A 21953-nucleotide genomic window follows, 5' to 3' on the forward strand; every position below is an offset into this window, starting at 1 on the left:
TCAAATGCGAGCACCGGAGAATTCTCCAATCCAATTAATAATGATAATTTCCAGTACTCGCAGCGGAGATTTGCGAATGGTCAGCTAAATGCGATGTGAGAGGTGCATGAAAAACTGGGGTCAGAAATTATTTTTAGATGATATCTATTAGAGAGATTTTGCAGCAATTTACATTTTTCTCTAGCAAATCATAGAGCAGTGTTATAGGCGCTAATTACCATTTGTTTTCATAGAAACTTCCAATTGCCTAATTAGTCATTACGGGGGGGGGGGGGGGGGGGGTGTTCCAAGGGGTCCAGGACGGTGTCCCAACATTGTAACCTTAAAAAAAAAAAAAATTGCAAATAGGAAAATGTGAATTTACTCCGACTGGTTCAGTGCGAGTTGCTCTTTGGATTGCAAAATGAACTCGCTATGTTAAGTCAAAGAGAAAATAGCAACTCGCACCTGGCACCTTGAAATCTGCACCTAACTGGATTGACCCCCTAGATCTTGTTCTGTAAAAACTGGCGTGCATGTGGTGATACAGCGCCACATGCCGTCACAACTTAACGCTAGCGTTCATTTCCTCAGCTGTGCTAGCAGAAAGTTAGTATTTGATTGGTTGTTATTGGGTAAAATCCCTATTTTGTACCTACCCGTGGAACAGTCCTTATAACTATCCCCCTGTTCTGACTGCAATGACAGTTACCCAGCACGTTACACAGACAGACAAGGGCCATTTACTGACAATATACAAAAGGGAAGGGGCTTGGATGGCTAGTCTAATGTCTGGCGTTAAAAAAAATAAAAGTGTAGATAATTACAAAGCACATCCTTGAATTGAGACTGTGTATACAGTACTGACATTCCCTATCTAGATCAAGTGCAAAGTTTGAACGAGTTTAAACACAGAGATAAGAAGTGGGTGAAAGAACTATGAACTTTTCAAATGTGCATTCTAATGCTGACCCAACGCCGCGCTAGTGGGTGGCATCATTTAGGCAAGACCCTGTAGCATTCGGCAGACCCTAATTTACTATTGTCAGTATTTATGGCTTACAGAAAAGCTGCCAATAATGATCACAAGTATATGTGGAATCTGCCAGAGTTTACTACTAGGCCAGGATGGGGGACCAGGGGGGATTTTTGTTTTAATACACATCAGGCTTCATGTTAGTAATCACACGATCTTGGACCTCTTAAAGCACCCACGCACCGGTCCCCCTCAAGTGGGGCCCACGCAACGGTTCTCCTCCAGTGTGTACCCCAGCTTAACCCTAACCCTCCCCACCCGCAGCCTAACCATAACTGCCGTACACCCCGTGCAGACTGACCCTAACCCTCCACCTGGTGCTTAACCCTACCCTAATACTCAACCTCAGGCTCACAGCCGTTGGGATTCTGGAGCTGGGATTCCGGCCGTTGGCACTGTGTGCGCCGGCATGGCGGTTACATCCCATACACAATCCTAGAGGATGAGCGGCACTCAAAGTCTTAGTGGAAAATGTATTCAAGCAGACAAAATAATAAATCATTGTTTTCGGCAAGGTGACCCTGGTGATAGAGCGCTGGGGATATAGGAAATGTCAGCTTTTATCTCTGTTCCGATACATTGTCATATTTACAATCCAGGCATTGAGTGCTGCACATTCTTTAGGATTGTTATACTGTAGCTTGGAGAAGGCCGGAGCAGGGCGTTGATTATAGTGCGGGCATCTGCCTCTTTGGATTACATATATTTGGAGTTTGGCGCATTGGGCCAGACTGCCGCTTCCATCGATAATAATCGGGACCGCGGTCTGCAGCGTTAGCTAGTGTCTGGTTCCTTCTGTGTTCAGTCCTTGTTGTTGTTCTGCTACTTTCTATGGAGCCGTTCACATGAGCTACTCCCACTAACATCAATGGAACCTGTATAATCAGCTGCAATGTAATCCGGGTAACAGTCATAGTCCACTCACCAAGCATGAAAAACAGTCAGATACATAACACACGTAGCACACCAGTCTGTCCATGCACAGCTCTTATCACATGTAGCATGTACCACACCAGTCTGTCCATGCACAGCTCTGATCACATGTAGCATGTACCACACCAGTCTGTCCATGCACTGCTCTTATCACGTGTAGCGTGTACCACACCAGTCTGTCCATGCACAGCTCTGATCACATGTAGCGTGTACCACACCAGTCTGTCCATGCACAGCTCTGATCACGTGTAGCGTGTACCACACCAGTCTGTCCATGCACAGCTCTGATCACGTGTAGCATGTACCACACCATTCTGTCCATGCACAGCTCTGATCACATGTAGCATGTACCACACCAGTCTGTCCATGCACAGCTCTGATCACATGTAGCGTGTACTACACCAGTCTGTCCATGCACAGCTCTTATCACATGTAGCATGTACCACACCAGTCTGTCCATGCACAGCTCTGATCACGTGTAGCGTGTACCACACAGGTCTGTCCATGCACAGCTCTGATCACGTGTAGCGTGTACCACACAGGTCTGTCCATGCACAGCTCTTATCACATGTAGCATGTACCACACCAGTCTGTCCATGCACAGCTCTTATCACGTGTAGCGTGTACCATACAGAATTAGGTCACATGCTGCATGCTAATTAATATATTATCACACATTGTTACTACAATGGAAAAGTTATTTATAAACTTTCCCAGCAGAGTTATACAGGAGAGGAGGAGACACAGGGACATAACACTAAACCAGAGGGCTCATCTATTCTACAGTGTCCTGCTCAGTTATCATCATGATCTATTTACATCACCCACATAAAGTGCATTCACTATTGTTATAAAGTGCATGCAATATAAATAAGGATATTGCAGCGTTTTATCACATCCATATGGAACATTAAAGAGAAATAAATATATATATACACACACACACACACCATTGCTACACAGTATTATTTAGCCTTCCTGTGAGTATTACAAGGGATTATTAGCTGGTGTTATTATATATTATTATGCAGCTGCCTGTGACATGCATTATATCAGCATTACATAGAGGGGGGTATTATTGCACAGCGGGATGATAATAATAATACTATGTATATATATTATATGAGAGGTGCCGTCACCTGGGTTCCCGCTCCCCGGAGGCTCTGGCTCTGCTGCTCCCCTGGCTGGAATGATGATCGGCTGACACTGGCCCCCGGGCTCCCCCTCCCCGGACACTACAGCGGGATGTACGTACAGCGGGAGGCGGGAACCTGCGGATTAACCCCCGGCAGCCGGGCAGCGCCTCTCCTGCAGCCCCGGCACTAGCACACACACCAGCCCCGGTACTAGCACACACCAGCCCCGGTACTAGCACACACCAGCCCCGGTACTAGCACACACCAGCCCCGGCACTAGCACACACACCAGCCCCGGTACTAGCACACACCAACCCCGACACTAGCACACACCAGCCCCGGTACTAGCACACACCAGCCCCGGCACTAGCACACACACCAGCCCCGGCACTAGCACACACCAGCCCCGGCACTAGCACACACCAGCCCCGGTACTAGCACACACCAGCCCCGGTACTAGCACACACCAGCCCCGGCACTAGCACACACCAGCCCAGACACTAGCACACACACCAGCCCCGACACTAGCACACACCAGCCCCGACACTAGCACACACCAGCCCTGACACTAGCACACACACCAGCCCCGACACTAGCACACACACCAGCCCCGACACTAGCGCACACTCCAGCCCCGACACTAGCGCACACCAGCCCCGGTACTAGCACACAAACCAGCCCCGGCACTAGCACACACCAGCCCCGGCACTAGCACACACCAGCCCCGACACTAGCACACACACCAGCCCCGACACTAGCACACACACCAGCCCCGACACTAGCACACACACCAGCCCCGACACTAGCGCACACACCAGCTCCGGCACTAGCACACACACCAGCCCTGGTACTAGCACACACACCAGCCCCGGCACTAGCACACACCAGCCCCGGCACTAGCACACACACCAGCCCCGGCACTAGCACACACCAGCCCCGACACTAGCACACACCAGCCCCGACACTAGCACACACACCAGCCCCGGTACTAGCACACACCAGCCCCGACACTAGCACACACACCAGCCCCGACACTAGCACACACCAGCCCCGGCAATAGCACACACACCAGCCCCGGCACTAGCACACACCAGCCCCGACATTAGCACACACACCAGCCCCGGCACTAGCACACACCAGCCCTTGCACTAGCACATACCAGCGCTTGCACTAGCACATACCAGCCCCGGCACTAGCGCACACACCAGCCCCGGCACTAGCGCACACACCAGCCCCGTCACTAGCGCACACACCAGCCCCGGCACTAGCGCACACACCAGCCCCGGCACTAGCACACACACCTTGCACGGCACTAGCACACACCAGCCCCGGACCCGCAGCTTAGACACTGCAACTCAGCTCTGTCCTACGCTGCTACATCTAATACCCTCTGCTACATTTGTATATAATTCTCTGCAACATCTAATGTACTTTGCTACATCTAATACCCTCTGCTACATCTGTCTATCATTCTCTGCTACATATTATTCTCCTCTGCTACAACTATCATTCTCTGCTACATATTATTATCCTCTGCTACAACTATCATTCTCTGCTACATATTATTCTTCTCTGCTACATCTGTCCATCATTCTCTGCTACATATTATTCTCCTCTGCAACATCTGTCCATCATTCTCTGCTACATATTATTCTCCTCTGTTACATCTGTCCATCATTCTCTGCTACATATTATTCTCCTCTGCTACAACTATCATTCTCTGCTACATATTATTCTCCTCTGCTACAACTATCATTCTCTGCTACATATTATTCTCCTCTGCTACAACTATCTATCATTCTCTGCTACATATTATTCTTCTCTGCTACAACTATCATTCTCTGCTACATATTATTCTTCTCTGCTACATATTATTCTCCTCTGCTACAACTATCATTCTCTGCTACATATTATTCACCTCTGCAACATCTGTCTATCATTCTCTGCTACATATTATTCACCTCTGCTACATCTGTCCATCATTCTCTACTACATATTATTCTCCTCTGCTACATCTGTCCATCATTCTCTGCTACATATTATTCTTCTCTGCTACAACTATCATTCTCTGCTACATATTATTCTTCTCTGCTACAACTATCATTCTCTGCTACATATTATTCTCCTCTGCTACATCTGTCTATCATTCCCTGCTACATATTATTCTCCTCTGCTACAACTATCATTCTCTGCTACATATTATTCTCCTCTGCTACATCTGTCTATCATTCTCTGCTACATCTGTCCATCATTCTCTGCTACATATTATTCTCCTCTGCTACAACTATCATTCTCTGCTACATATTATCATTCTCTGCTACAACTATCATTCTCTGCTACATATTATTCTCCTCTGCTACATCTGTCTATCATTCTCTGCTACATCTGTCCATCATTCTTTGCTACATATTATTCTCCTCTGCTACAACTATCATTCTCTGCTACATATTATTCTCCTCTGCTACAACTATCATTCTCTGCTACATATTATTCTCCTCTGCTACATCTGTCTATCATTCTCTGCTACATCTGTCTATCATTCCCTGCTACATATTATTCTCCTCTGCTACAACTATCATTCTCTGCTACATATTATTCTCCTCTGCTACATCTGTCTATCATTCTCTGCTACATCTGTCTATCATTCCCTGCTACATATTATTCTCCTCTGCTACAACTATCATTCTCTGCTACATATTATTCTCCTCTGCTACATCTGTCCATCATTCTCTGCTACATCTGTCCATCATTCTCTGCTACATATTATTCTCCTCTGCTACAACTATCATTCTCTGCTACATATTATCATTCTCTGCTACAACTATCATTCTCTGCTACATATTATTCTCCTCTGCTACATCTGTCTATCATTCTCTGCTACATCTGTCCATCATTCTTTGCTACATATTATTCTCCTCTGCTACAACAATCATTCTCTGCTACATATTATCATTCTCTGCTACAACTATCATTCTCTGCTACATATTATTCTCCTCTGCTACAACTATCTATCATTCTCTACTACATATTATTCTCCTCTACTACAACTATCATTCTCTGCTACATATTATTCTTCTCTGCTACATATTATTCTCCTCTGCTACAACTATCATTCTCTGCTACATATTATTCACCTTTGCTACATCTGTCTATCATTCTCTGCTACATATTATTCACCTCTGCTACATCTGTCCATCATTCTCTGCTACATATTATTCTCCTCTGCTACAACTATCATTCTCTGCTACATATTATTCTTCTCTGCTACAACTATCATTCTCTGCTACATATTATTCTCCTCTGCTACATCTGTCTATCATTCTCTGCTACATATTATTATCCTCTGCTACAACTATCATTCTCTGCTACATATTATTCTTCTCTGCTACATCTGTCCATCATTCTCTGCTACATATTATTCTCCTCTGCTACATCTGTCCATCATTCTCTGCTACATATTATTCTCCTCTGTTACATCTGTCCATCATTCTCTGCTACATATTATTCTCCTCTGCTACAACTATCATTCTCTGCTACATATTATTCTCCTCTGCTACAACTATCATTCTCTGCTACATATTATTCACCTCTGCTACAACTATCTATCATTCTCTGCTACATATTATTCTTCTCTGCTACAACTATCATTCTCTGCTACATATTATTCTTCTCTGCTACATATTATTCTCCTCTGCTACAACTATCATTCTCTGCTACATATTATTCTCCTCTGCTACAACTATCTATCATTCTCTGCTACATATTATTCTTCTCTGCTACAACTATCATTCTCTGCTACATATTATTCTTCTCTGCTACATATTATTCACCTCTGCTACATCTGTCCATCATTCTCTACTACATATTATTCTCCTCTGCTACATCTGTCCATCATTCTCTGCTACATATTATTCTCCTCTGCTACAACTATCATTCTCTGCTACATATTATTCTTCTCTGCTACAACTATCATTCTCTGCTACATATTATTCTCCTCTGCTACATCTGTCTATCATTCTCTGCTACATCTGTCTATCATTCCCTGCTACATATTATTCTCCTCTGCTACAACTATCATTCTCTGCTACATATTATTCTCCTCTGCTACATCTGTCTATCATTCTCTGCTACATCTGTCCATCATTCTCTGCTACATATTATTCTCCTCTGCTACAACTATCATTCTCTGCTACATATTATCATTCTCTGCTACAACTATCATTCTCTGCTACATATTATTCTCCTCTGCTACATCTGTCTATCATTCTCTGCTACATCTGTCCATCATTCTTTGCTATATATTATTCTCCTCTGCTACAACTATCATTCTCTGCTACATATTATCATTCTCTGCTACAACTATCATTCTCTGCTACATATTATTCTCCTCTGCTACAACTATCTATCATTCTCTGCTACATATTATTCTCCTCTACTACAACTATCATTCTCTGCTACATATTATTCTTCTCTGCTACATATTATTCTCCTCTGCTACAACTATCATTCTCTGCTACATATTATTCACCTCTGCTACATCTGTCTATCATTCTCTGCTACATATTATTCACCTCTGCTACAACTATCATTCTCTGCTACATATTATTCTTCTCTGCTTCAACTATCATTCTCTGCTACATATTATTCTCCTCTGCTACATCTGTCTATCATTCTCTGCTACATCTGTCTATCATTCCCTGCTACATATTATTCTCCTCTGCTACAACTATCATTCTCTGCTACATATTATTCTCCTCTGCTACATCTGTCTATCATTCTCTGCTACATCTGTCTATCATTCCCTGCTACATATTATTCTCCTCTGCTACAACTATCATTCTCTGCTACATATTATTCTCCTCTGCTACATCTGTCCATCATTCTCTGCTACATCTGTCCATCATTCTCTGCTACATATTATTCTCCTCTGCTACAACTATCATTCTCTGCTACATATTATCATTCTCTGCTACAACTATCATTCTCTGCTTCATATTATTCTCCTCTGCTACGTCTGTCCATCATTCTTTGCTACATATTATTCTCCTCTGCTACAACTATCATTCTCTGCTACATATTATCATTCTCTGCTACAACTATCATTCTCTGCTACATATTATTCTCCTCTGCTACAACTATCTATCATTCTCTGCTACATATTATTCTCCTCTACTACAACTATCATTCTCTGCTACATATTATTCTTCTCTGCTACATATTATTCTCCTCTGCTACAACTATCATTCTCTGCTACATATTATTCACCTTTGCTACATCTGTCTATCATTCTCTGCTACATATTATTCACCTCTGCTACATCTGTCCATCATTCTCTGCTACATATTATTCTCCTCTGCTACAACTATCATTCTCTGCTACATATTATTCTTCTCTGCTACAACTATCATTCTCTGCTACATATTATTCTCCTCTGCTACATCTGTCTATCATTCTCTGCTACATCTGTCTATCATTCCCTGCTACATATTATTCTCCTCTGCTACAACTATCATTCTCTGCTACATATTATTCTCCTCTGCTACATCTGTCTATCATTCTCTGCTACATCTGTCCATCATTCTCTGCTACATATTATTCTCCTCTGCTACAACTATCATTCTCTGCTACATATTATCATTCTCTGCTACAACTATCATTCTCTGCTACATATTATTCTCCTCTGCTACATCTGTCTATCATTCTCTGCTACATCTGTCCATCATTCTTTGCTACATATTATTCTCCTCTGCTACATCTATCTATCATTCTCTGCTACATATTATTCTCCTCTGCTACATCTATCTATGATTCTCTGCTACATATTATTCTCCTCTGCTACATCTATCTATCATTCTCTGCTACATATTATTCTCATCTGCTATATCTATCTATCATTTTCTGCTACATATTATTCTCCTCTGCTACATCTGTCCATCATTCTCTGCTACATATTATTCTCCTCTGCTACAACTATCATTCTCTGCTACATATTATTCTCCTCTGCTACATCTGTCCATCATTCTCTGCTACATATTATTCTCCTCTGCTACATCTGTCTATCATTCTCTGCTACATATTATTCTCCTCTGCTACATCTGTCTATCATTCTCTGCTACATATTATTCTCCTCTGCTACATCTGTCTATCATTCTCTGCTACATCTGTCTATCATTCTCTGCTACATATTATTCTCCTCTGCTACATCTGTCTATCATTCTCTGCTACATATTTTTCTCCTCTGCTACATCTGTCCATCATTCTCTGCTACATATTATTCTCCTCTGCTACATATTATTCTCCTCTACTACATCTGTCTATCATTCTCTGCTACATCTGTCTATCATTCTCTGCTACGTATTATTTTCCTCTGCTACATCTGTCTATCATTCTCTGCTACATATTATTCTCCTCTGCTACATCTATCCATCATTCTCTGCTACATCTGTCCATCATTCTCTACTACATATTATTCTCCTCTGCTACATCTGTCCATCATTCTCTGCTACATATAATTCTCCTCTGCTACAACTATCATTCTCTGCTACATATTATTCTTCTCTGCTACAACTATCATTCTCTGCTACATATTATTCTCCTCTGCTACAACTATCTATCATTCTCTGCTACATATTATTCTCCTCTGCTACAACTATCATTCTCTGCTACATATTATTCTCCTCTGCTACATCTGTCCATCATTCTCTGCTACATATTATTCTCCTCTGCTACATCTGTCCATCATTCTCTGCTACATATTATTCTCCTCTGCTACAACTATCATTCTCTGCTACATATTATTCTTCTCTACTACAACTATCATTCTCTGCTACATATTATTCTCCTCTGCTACATCTGTCCATCATTCTCTGCTACATATTATTCTCCTCTGCTACATCTGTCCATCATTCTCTGCTACATATTATTCTCCTCTGCTACATCTGTCCATCATTCTCTGCTACATATTATTCTCCTCTGCTACAACTATCATTCTCTGCTACATATTATTCTTCTCTACTACAACTATCATTCTCTTCTACATATTATTCTCCTCTGCTACATCTGTCCATCATTCTCTGCTACATATTATTCTCCTCTGCTACATCTGTCCATCATTCTCTGCTACATATTATTCTCCTCTGCGACATCTGTCCATCATTCTCTGCTACATATTATTCTCCTCTGCTACATCTATTTTATCATTCTCTGCTACATCTGTCCATCATTCTCTGCTAAATATCGTTCTCCTCTGCTACATCTATTTCATCATTCTCTGCTACATATTATTCTCCTCTGCTACATCTATCTATCATTTTCGGCTACATATTATTCTCCTCTGCTACATATTTTCCTCTGCTACATCTGTCTATCATTCTTTGCTACATCTGTCTATCATTCTCTGCTACATATTATTCTCCTCTGCTACATCTGTCCATCATTCTCTGCTACATATTATTCTCCTCTGCAACAACTATCATTCTCTGCTACATATTATTCTCCTCTGCTATATCTATCTATCATTCTCTGCTACATATTATTCTCCTCTGCTACATCTGTCCATCATTCTCTGCTACATATTATTCTCCTCTGCTACATCTGTCCATCATTCTCTGCTACATATTATTCTCCTCTGCAACATCTGTCCATCATTCTCTGCTACATCTGTCCATCATTCTCTGCTACATATTTTTCTCCTCTGCTACATCTATCTATCATTCTCTGCTACATATTATTCTCCTCTGCTATATCTATCTATCATTCTCTGCTACATATTATTTTCCTCTGCTACATCTGTCCATCATTCTCTGCTACATATTATTCTCCTCTGCTAAATATTATTCTCCTCTACTACATCTGTCCATCATTCTCTGCTACATATTATTCTCCTCTGCTACATATTATTCTCCTCTGCTACATCTGTCCATCATTCTCTGCTACATATTATTCTCCTCTGCTACATATTACTCTCCTCTGCTACATATTATTCTCCTCTGCTACATCTGTCCATCATTCTCTGCTACATATTATTCTCCTCTGCTACATCTGTCTATCATTCTTTGCTACATCTGTCTATTATTCTCTGCTACATATTATTGTCCTCTGCTACATATTATTCTCCTCTGCTACATCTATCTATCTATCATGTTCTGCTACATCTGTCTATCATTCTCTGCTACATATTATTCTTCTCTGCTACATCTATCTATCATTCTCTGCTACATATTATTCTCCTCTGCTACATCTATCTATCATTCTCTGCTACATCTGTCTATCATTCTCTGCTACATATTATTCTCCTCTGCTACATCTGTCTATCATTCTCTGCTACATATTATTCTCCTCTGCTACATCTGTCCATCATTCTCTGCTACATATTATTCTTCTCTGCTACATCTATCTATCATTCTCTGCTACAGCTGTCTATCATTCTCTGCTACATATTATTCTCCTCTGCTACATCTATCTATCATTCTCTACTACATCTGTCTATCATTCTCCGCTACATATTATTCTCCTCTACTACATCTGTCCATCATTCTCTGCTACATATTATTCTCCTCTGCTACATCTATCTATCATTCTCTGCTACATATTATTCTCCTCTGCTACATCTATCTATCATTCTCTGCTACATCTGTCTATCATTCTCCGCTACATATTATTCTCCTCTGCTACATCTGTCCATCATTCTCTGCTACATATTATTCTTCTCTGCTACATCTGTCTATCATTCTCTGCTACGTATTATTCTCCTCTGCTACAACTATCATTCTCTGCTACATATTATTCTCCTCTGCTACATCTATCTATCATTCTCTGCTACATATTATTCTCCTCTGCTACATCTATCTATCATTCTCTGCTACATCTGTCTATCATTCTCTGCTACATATTATTGTCCTCTGCTACATCTGTCCATCATTCTCTGCTACATATTATTCTCCTCTGCTACATCTGTCTATCATTCTCTGCTACATATTATTCTCCTCTGCTACATCTGTCTATCATTCTCTGCTACATATTATTCTTCTCTGCTACATCTGTCTGTCATTCTCCACTACATATTATTCTCCTCTGTTACAACTATCATTCTCTGCTACATATTATTCTTCTCTGCTACATCTGTCTATCATTCTCTGCTACATATTATTCTCCTCTGCTACATCTGTCTATCATTCTCCACTACATATTATTCTCCTCTGCTACAACTATCATTCTCTGCTACATATTATTCTTCTCTGCTACATCGGTCTATCATTCTCTGCTACATATTATTCTCCTCTGCTACATCTATCTATCATTCTCTGCTACGTATTATTCTCCTCTGCTACATATTACTCTCCTCTGCTACATATTATTCTCCTCTGCTACATCTGTCCATCATTCTCTGCTACATATTATTCTCCTCTGCTACATCTGTCTATCATTCTTTGCTACATCTGTCTATTATTCTCTGCTACATATTATTGTCCTCTGCTACATATTATTCTCCTCTGCTACATCTGTCTATCATTCTCTGCTACATTTTATTCTCCTCTGCTACATCTGTCCATCATTCTCTGCTTCATATTATTCTTCTCTGCTACATCTATCATTCTCTGCTACATATTATTCTCCTCTGCTACATCTATCTATCATTCTCTGCTACATATTATTCTCCTCTGCTACATCTGTCTATCATTCTCTGCTACATATTATTTTCCTCTGCTACATCTGTCTATCATTCTCCGCTACATATTATTCTCCTCTGCTACATCTGTCCATCATTCTCTGCTACATCTGTCCATCATTCTCTGCTACATATTATTCTCCTCTGCTACATCTATCCATCATTCTCTGCTAAATCTGTCCATCATTCTCTGCTACATATTATTCTCCTCTGCTACTTCTGTCCATCATTCTCTGCTACATATTATTCTTCTCTGCTACAACTATCATTCTCTGCTACAAATTATTCTCCTCTGCTACATCTGTCTATCATTCTCTGCTACATATTATTCACCTCTGCTACATCTGTCCATCATTCTCTGCTTCATATTATTGTCCTTTGCTACTTCTGTCCATCATTCTCTGCTACATATTATTCTCCTCTGCTACATCTGTCCATTATACACTGCTACATATTATTCTCCTCTGCTACATATTATTCTCCTCTGCTACATCTGTCCATCATTCTCTGCTACATAATATTCTCCTCTGCTACATCTGTCTATCATTCTTTGCTACATCTGTCTATCATTCTCTGCTACATATTATTGTCCTCTGCTACATCTGTCCATCATTGTCTGCTACATATTATTCTCCTCTGCTACATCTATCTATCAATCTCTGCTACATCTGTCTATCATTCTCTGCTACATATTATTCTCCTCTGCTACATCTATCTATCTATCTATCATTCTCTGCTACATCTGTCTATCATTCTCTGCTACATATTATTCTCCTCTGCTACATCTATCTATCATTCTCTGCTACATATTATTCTCCTCTGCTACATCTGTCCATCATTCTCTGCTACATATTATTCTTCTCTGCTACATCTATCTATCATTCTCTGCTACAGCTGTCTAGCATTCTCTGCTACATATTATTCTCCTCTGCTACATCTATCTATCATTCTCTGCTACATCTGTCTATCATTCTCCGCTACATATTATTCTCCTCTGCTACATCTGTCCATCATTCTCTGCTACATATTATTCTCCTCTGCTACATCTATCTATCATTCTCTGCTACATATTATTCTCCTCTGCTACATCTATCTATCATTCTCTGCTACATCTGTCTATCATTCTCCGCTACATATTATTCTCCTCTGCTACATCTGTCCATCATTCTCTGCTACATATTATTCTTCTCTGCTACATCTGTCTATCATTCTCTGCTACGTATTATTCTCCTCTGCTACAACTATCATTCTCTGCTACATATTATTCTCCTCTGCTACATCTATCTATCATTCTCTGCTACATATTATTCTCCTCTGCTACATCTATCTATCATTCTCTGCTACATCTGTCTATCATTCTCTGCTACATATTATTGTCCTCTGCTACATCTGTCCATCATTCTTTGCTACATATTATTCTCCTCTGCTACATCTGTCTATCATTCTCTGCTACATATTATTCTCCTCTGCTACATCTGTCTATCATTCTCTGCTATATATTATTCTTCTCTGCTACATCTGTCTATCATTCTCCACTACATATTATTCTCCTCTGCTACAACTATCATTCTCTGCTACATATTATTCTTCTCTGCTACATCTGTCTATCATTCTCTGCTACATATTATTCTCCTCTGCTACATCTGTCTATCATTCTCCACTACATATTATTCTCCTCTGCTACAACTATCATTCTCTGCTACATATTATTCTTCTCTGCTACATCGGTCTATCATTCTCTGCTACATATTATTCTCCTCTGCTACATCTATCTATCATTCTCTGCTACGTATTATTCTCCTCTGCTACATCTGTCCATCATTCTCTGCTACATATTATTCTCCTCTGCTACATCTATCTATCATTCTCTGCTACATATTATTCTCCTCTGCTACATCTGTCCATCATTCTCTGCTACATATTATTCTCCTCTGCTACATCTATCTATCATTCTCTGCTACATATTATTCTCCTCTGCTACATCTATCTATCATTCTCTGCTACATTTTATTCTCCTCTGCTACATCTGTCCTTCATTCTCTGCTACATATTATTCACCTCTGCTACATCTGTCTATCATTCTCTGCTACATATTATTCTCCTCTGCTACATATTATTCTCCTCTGCTACATATTATTCTCCTCTGCTACATCTGTCCATCATTCTCTGCTACATATTATTCATCTCTGCTACATCTGTCTATCATTCTGTGCTACATATTATTCACCTCTGCTACATCTGTCCATCATTCACTGCTACATATTATTCTCCTCTGCTTCATCTGTCCATCATTCTCTGCTACATATTGTTCTCCTCTGCTACAACTATCATTCTCTGCTACATATTATTCTCCTCTGCTACATGTGTCTATCATTCTCTGCTACATATTATTCTCCTCTGCTACAACTATCATTCTCTGCTACATATTATTCTCCTCTGCTACATCTGTCCATCATTCTCTGCTACATATTATTCTCCTCTGCTACAACTATCATTCTCTGCTTCATATTCTCCTCTGCTACAACTATCATTCTCTGCTACATATTATTCACCTCTGCTACATCTGTCCATCATTCTCTGCTACATCTGTCCATCATTCTCTGCTACATATTATTCACCTCTGCTACATCTGTCCATCATTCTCTGCTACATATTATTCACCTCTGCTACATCTATCCATCATTCTCTGCTACATATTATTCACCTCTGCTACATCTGTCCATCATTCTCTGCTACATATTATTCACCTCTGCTACATCTGTCCATCATTCTCTGCTACATATTATTCTCCTCTGCTACATCTGTCCATCATTCTCTGCTACATATTATTCTCCTCTGCTACAACTATCATTCTCTGCTACATTTTATTCTCCTCTGCTATATCTGTCCATCATTCTCTGCTACATATTATTCACCTCTGCTACATCTGTCCATCATTCTCTGCTACATATTATTCTCCTCTGCTACATCTGTCCATCATTCTCTGCTACATATTATTCTCCTCTGCTACATCTGTCCATCATTCTCTGCTACATCTGTCCATCATTCTCTGCTACATATTTTTCTCCTCTGCTACATCTATCTATCATTCTCTGCTACATATTATTCTCCTCTGCTATATCTATCTATCATTCTCTGCTACATATTATTCTCCTCTGCTACATCTGTCCAACATTCTCTGCTACATATTATTCTCCTCTGCTACATATTATTCTCCTCTGCTACATCTGTCCATCATTCTCTGCTACATATTATTCTCCTCTGCTACATATTATTCTCCTCTACTACATCTGTCCATCATTCTCTGCTACATATTATTCTCGTCTGCTACATCTTATTCTCCTCTGCTACATCTGTCATTCATTCTTTGCTACATATTATTCTCCTCTGCTACATATTATTCTCCTCTGCTACATATTATTCTCCTCTGCTACATCTGTCCATCATTCTCTGCTACATATTATTCTCCTCTGCTACACCTGTCTATCATTCTTTGGTACATCTGTCTATCATTCTCTGCTACATATTATTGTCCTCTGCTACATATTATTCTCCTCTGCTACATCTGTCTATCATTCTCTGCTACATATTATTCTCCTCTGCTACAGCTGTCCATCATTCTCTGCTTCATATTATTCTCCTCTGCTACATCTATCATTCTCTGCTACATATTATTCTCCTCTGCTACATCTATCTATCATTCTCTGCTACATATTATTCTCCTCTGTTACATCTGTTTATCATTCTCTGCTACATATTCTCTCCTCTGCTACATCTGTCCATCATTCTCTGCTACATCTGTCCATCATTCTCTGCTACATATTATTCTCCTCTGCTACATCTATCCATCATTCTCTGCTATATCTGTCCATCATTCTCTGCAACATATTATTCTCCTCTGCTACATCTGTCCATCATTCTCTGCTACATATTATTCTCCTCTGCTACATATTATTCTCCTCTACTACATCTGTCCATCATTCTCTGCTACATATTATTCTCCTCTGCTACATCTGTCTATCATTCTTTGCTACATCTGTCTATCATTCTCTGCTACATATTATTGTCCTCTGCTACATCTGTCTATCATTCTCTGCTACATATTATTCTCCTCTGCTACATCTGTCCATCATTCTCTGCTACATATTATTCTCCTCTGCTACATCTATCTATCATTCTCTGCTACATCTGTCTATCATTCTCTGCTACATATTATTCTCCTCTGCTACATCTGTCTATCATTGTCTGCTACATCTGTCTATCATTCTCTGCTACATATTATTCTCCTCTGCTACATCTATCTATCATTCTCTGCTACATATTATTCTCCTCTACTACATCTTTCTATCATTCTCTGCTACATCTGTCTATCATTCTCTGCTACATATTATTCTCCTCTGCTACATCTGTCTATCATTCTCTGCTACATATTATTCTCCTCTGCTACAACTATCATTCTCTGCTACATATTATTCTCCTCTGCTACATCTATCTATCATTCTCTGCTACATATTATTCTCCTCTGCTACATCTATCTATCATTCTCTGCTACATCTGTCTATCATTCTCTGCTACATATTATTGTCCTCTGCTACACCTGTCCATCATTCTCTGCTACATATTATTCTCCTCTGCTACATCTGTCTATCATTCTCTGCTACATATTATTCTCCTCTGCTACATCTGTCTATCATTCTCTGCTACATATTATTCTCCTCTGCTACATCTGTCTATCATTCTCCACTACATATTATTCTCCTCTGCTACAACTATCATTCTCTGCTACATATTATTCTTCTCTGCTACATCTGTCTATCATTCTCTGCTACATATTATTCTCCTCTGCTACATCTGTCTATCATTCTCTGCTACATATTATTCTCCTCTGCTACATCTGTCTATCATTCTCCACTACATATTATTCTCCTCTGCTACAACTATCATTCTCTGCTACATATTATTCTTCTCTGCTACATCTGTCTATCATTCTCTGCTACATATTATTCTTCTCTGCTACATCTATCTATCATTCTCTGCTACATATTATTCACCTCTGCTATATCTATCTATCATTCTCTGCTATATATTATTCACCTCTGCTATATCTATCTATCCTTCTCTGCTACATATTATTCTCCTCTGCTACATCTATCTATCATTCTCTGCTACATATTATTCTCCTCTGCTACATCTATCTATCATTCTCTGCTACATATTATTCTCCTCTGCTACAACTATCATTCTCTGCTACATATTCTCCTCTGCTACAACTATCATTCTCTGCTACATATTATTCACCTCTGCTACATCTGTCCATCATTCTCTGCTACATATTATTCACCTCTGCTACATCTGTCCATCATTCTCTGCTACATATTATTCACCTCTGCTACATCTGTCTATCATTCTCTGCTACATATTATTCTCCTCTGCTACATATTATTCTCCTCTGCTACATCTGTCCATCATTCTCTGCTACATATTATTCATCTCTGCTACATCTGTCTATCATTCTGTGCTACATATTATTCACCTCTGCTACATCTGTCCATCATTCACTGCTACATATTATTCTCCTCTGCTACATCTGTCCATCATTCTCTGCTACATATTGTTCTCCTCTGCTACAACTATCATTCTCTGCTACATATTATTCTCCTCTGCTACATCTGTCTATCATTCTCTGCTACATATTATTCTTCTCTGCTACAACTATCATTCTCTGCAACATATTATTCTCCTCTGCTACATCTGTCCATCATTCTCTGCTACATATTCTCCTCTGCTACAACTATCATTCTCTGCTACATATTATTCACCTCTGCTACATCTGTCCATCATTCTCTGCTACATATTATTCACCTCTGCTACATCTGTCCATCATTCTCTGCTACATATTATTCACCTCTGCTACATCTGTCCATCATTCTCTGCTACATATTATTCACCTCTGCTACATCTGTCCTTCATTCTCTGCTACATATTATTCACCTCTGCTACATCTGTCCATCATTCTCTGCTACATATTATTCTCCTCTACTACAACTATCATTCTCTGCTACATTTTATTCTCCTCTGCTATATCTGTCCATCATTCTCTGCTACATATTATTCACCTCTGCTACATCTGTCCATCATTCTCTGCTACATATTATTCTCCTCTGCTACATCTGTCCATCATTCTCTGCTACATATTATTCTCCTCTGCTACATCTGTCTATCATTCTCTGCTACATATTATTCTCCTCTGCTACAACTATCATTCTCTGCTACATATTATTCTCCTCTGCTACATCTGTCCATCATTCTCTGCTACATATTATTCTCCTCTGCTACAACTATCATTCTGTGCTACATATTATTCACCTCTGCTACATCTGTCCATCATTCACTGCTACATATTATTCTCCTCTGCTACATCTGTCCATCATTCTCTGCTACATATTATTCTCCTCTGCTACAACTATCATTCTCTGCTACATATTCTCCTCTGCTACAACTATCATTCTCTGCTACATATTATTCACCTCTGCTACATCTGTCCATCATTCTCTGCTACATATTATTCACCTCTGCTACATCTGTCCATCATTCTCTGCTACATATTATTCACCTCTGCTACATCTGTCCATCATTCTCTGCTACATATTATTCACCTCTGCTACATCTGTCCATCATTCTCTGCTACATATTATTCTCCTCTGCTACATCTGTCTATCATTCTCTGCTACATATTATTCTCCTCTGCTACAACTATCATTCTCTGCTACATTTTATTCTCCTCTGCTATATATGTCCATCATTCTCTGCTACATATTATTCTCCTCTGCTACATCTGTCTATCATTCTCTGCTACATATTATTCTCCTCTGCTACATCTGTCTATCATTCTCTGCTACATATTATTCTCCTCTGCTACATCTATCTATCATTCTCCCCTACATCTGTCTATCATTCTCTGCTACATATTATTCTCCTCTGCTACATCTGTCTATCATTCTCTGCTACATATTATTCTCCTCTGCTACATCTGTCTATCATTCTCTGCTACATATCATTCTCTGCTACATATTATTCTTCTCTGCTACATCTGTCCATCATTCTCTGCTACATATTATTCTCCTCTGCTACATATTATTCTCCTCTGCTACATATTATTCTCCTCTGCTACATCTGTCCATCATTCTCTGCTACATATTATTCTCCTCTGCTACATCTGTCTATCATTCTTTGCTGCATCTGTCTATCATTCTCTGCTACATATTATTGTCCTCTGCTACATATTATTCTCCTCTGCTACATCTGTCTATCATTCTCTGCTACATTTTATTCTCCTCTGCTACATCTGTCCATCATTCTCTGCTTCATATTATTCTTCTCTGCTACATCTATCATTCTCTGCTACATATTATTCTCCTCTGCTACATCTATCTATCATTCTCTGCTACATATTATTCTCCTCTGCTACATCTGTCTATCATTCTCTGCTACATATTATTTTCCTCTGCTACATCTGTCTATCATTCTCTGCTACATATTATTCTCCTCTGCTACATCTGTCCATCATTCTCTGCTACATCTGTCCATCATTCTCTGCTACATATTATTCTCCTCTGCTACATCTATCCATCATTCTCTGCTACATCTGTCCATCATTCTCTGCTACATATTATTCTCCTCTGCTACATCTGTCCATCATTCTCTGCTACATATTATTCTTCTCTGCTACAACTATCATTCTTTGCTACATATTATTCTCCTCTGCTACATCTGTCTATCATTCTCTGCTACATATTATTCACCTCTGCTACATCTGTCCTTCATTCTCTGCTACATATTATAGTCCCTTGCTACATCTGTCCATCATTCTCTGCTACATATTATTCTCCTCTGCTACATCTGTCCATTATTCTCTGCTACATATTATTCTCCTCTGCTACATATTATTCTCCTCTGCTACATCTGTCCATCATTCTCTGCTACATAATATTCTCCTCTGCTACATCTGTCTATCATTCTTTGCTACATCTGTCTATTATTCTCTGCTACATATTATTGTCCTCTGCTACATCTGTCCAACATTGTCTGCTACATATTATTCTCCTCTGCTACATCTATCTATCATTCTCTGCTACATCTGTCTATCATTCTCTGCTACGTATTATTCTCCTCTGCTACAACTATCATTCTCTGCTACATATTATTCTCCTCTGCTACATCTATCTATCATTCTCTGCTACATATTATTCTCCTCTGCTACATCTATCTATCATTCTCTGCTACATCTGTCTATCATTCTCTGCTACATATTATTGTCCTCTGCTACATCTGTCCGTCATTCTCTGCTACATATTATTCTCCTCTGCTACATCTGTCTATCATTCTCTGCTACATATTATTCTCCTCTGCTACATCTGTCTATCATTCTCTGCTACATATTATTCTTCTCTGCTACATCTGTCTATCATTCTCCACTACATATTATTCTCCTCTGCTACAACTATCATTCTCTGCTACATATTATTCTTCTCTGCTACATCTGTCTATCATTCTCTGCTACATATTATTCTCCTCTGCTACATCTGTCTATCATTCTCCACTACATATTATTCTCCTCTGCTACAACTATCATTCTCTGCTACATATTATTCTTCTCTGCTACATCGGTCTATCATTCTCTGCTACATATTATTCTCCTCTACTACATCTATCTATCATTCTCTGCTACGTATTATTCTCCTCTGCTACATCTGTCCATCATTCTCTGCTACATATTATTCTCCTCTGCTACATCTATCTATCATTCTCTGCTACATATTATTCTCCTCTGCTACATCTGTCCATCATTCTCTGCTACATATTATTCTCCTCTGCTACATCTATCTATCATTCTCTGCTACATATTATTCTCCTCTGCTACATCTATCTATCATTCTCTGCTACATTTTATTCTCCTCTGCTACATCTGTCCTTCATTCTCTGCTACATATTATTCACCTCTGCTACATCTGTCTATCATTCTCTGCTACATATTATTCTCCTCTGCTACATATTATTCTCCTCTGCTACATCTGTCCATCATTCTCTGCTACATATTATTCATCTCTGCTACATCTGTCTATCATTCTGTGCTACATATTATTCACCTCTGCTACATCTGTCCATCATTCACTGCTACATATTATTCTCCTCTGCTACATCT

At 39.7% G+C, this 21953-nt stretch overlaps 1 protein-coding gene across 1 annotated transcript in view; it reads right to left on the reverse strand.

The window, feature by feature from the left end:
- EPHX1 (epoxide hydrolase 1) overlaps positions 1–3192 on the reverse strand; it is a 41909-nt gene extending 38717 nt beyond the window's left edge. Inside the window, exon 1 of the mRNA XM_088449370.1 lies at positions 3088–3192. The gene's annotated coding sequence lies outside the window, so the exon portion shown is untranslated. The remainder of the gene's footprint in view (positions 1–3087) is intronic.
- Positions 3193–21953: the final 18761 nt, after the last annotated feature.

Source organism: Taudactylus pleione, unplaced genomic scaffold, assembly GCF_031769625.1.
Source record: "Taudactylus pleione unplaced genomic scaffold, aTauple2 ptg000483l, whole genome shotgun sequence".
NCBI lineage: Eukaryota > Metazoa > Chordata > Amphibia > Anura > Myobatrachidae > Taudactylus > Taudactylus pleione.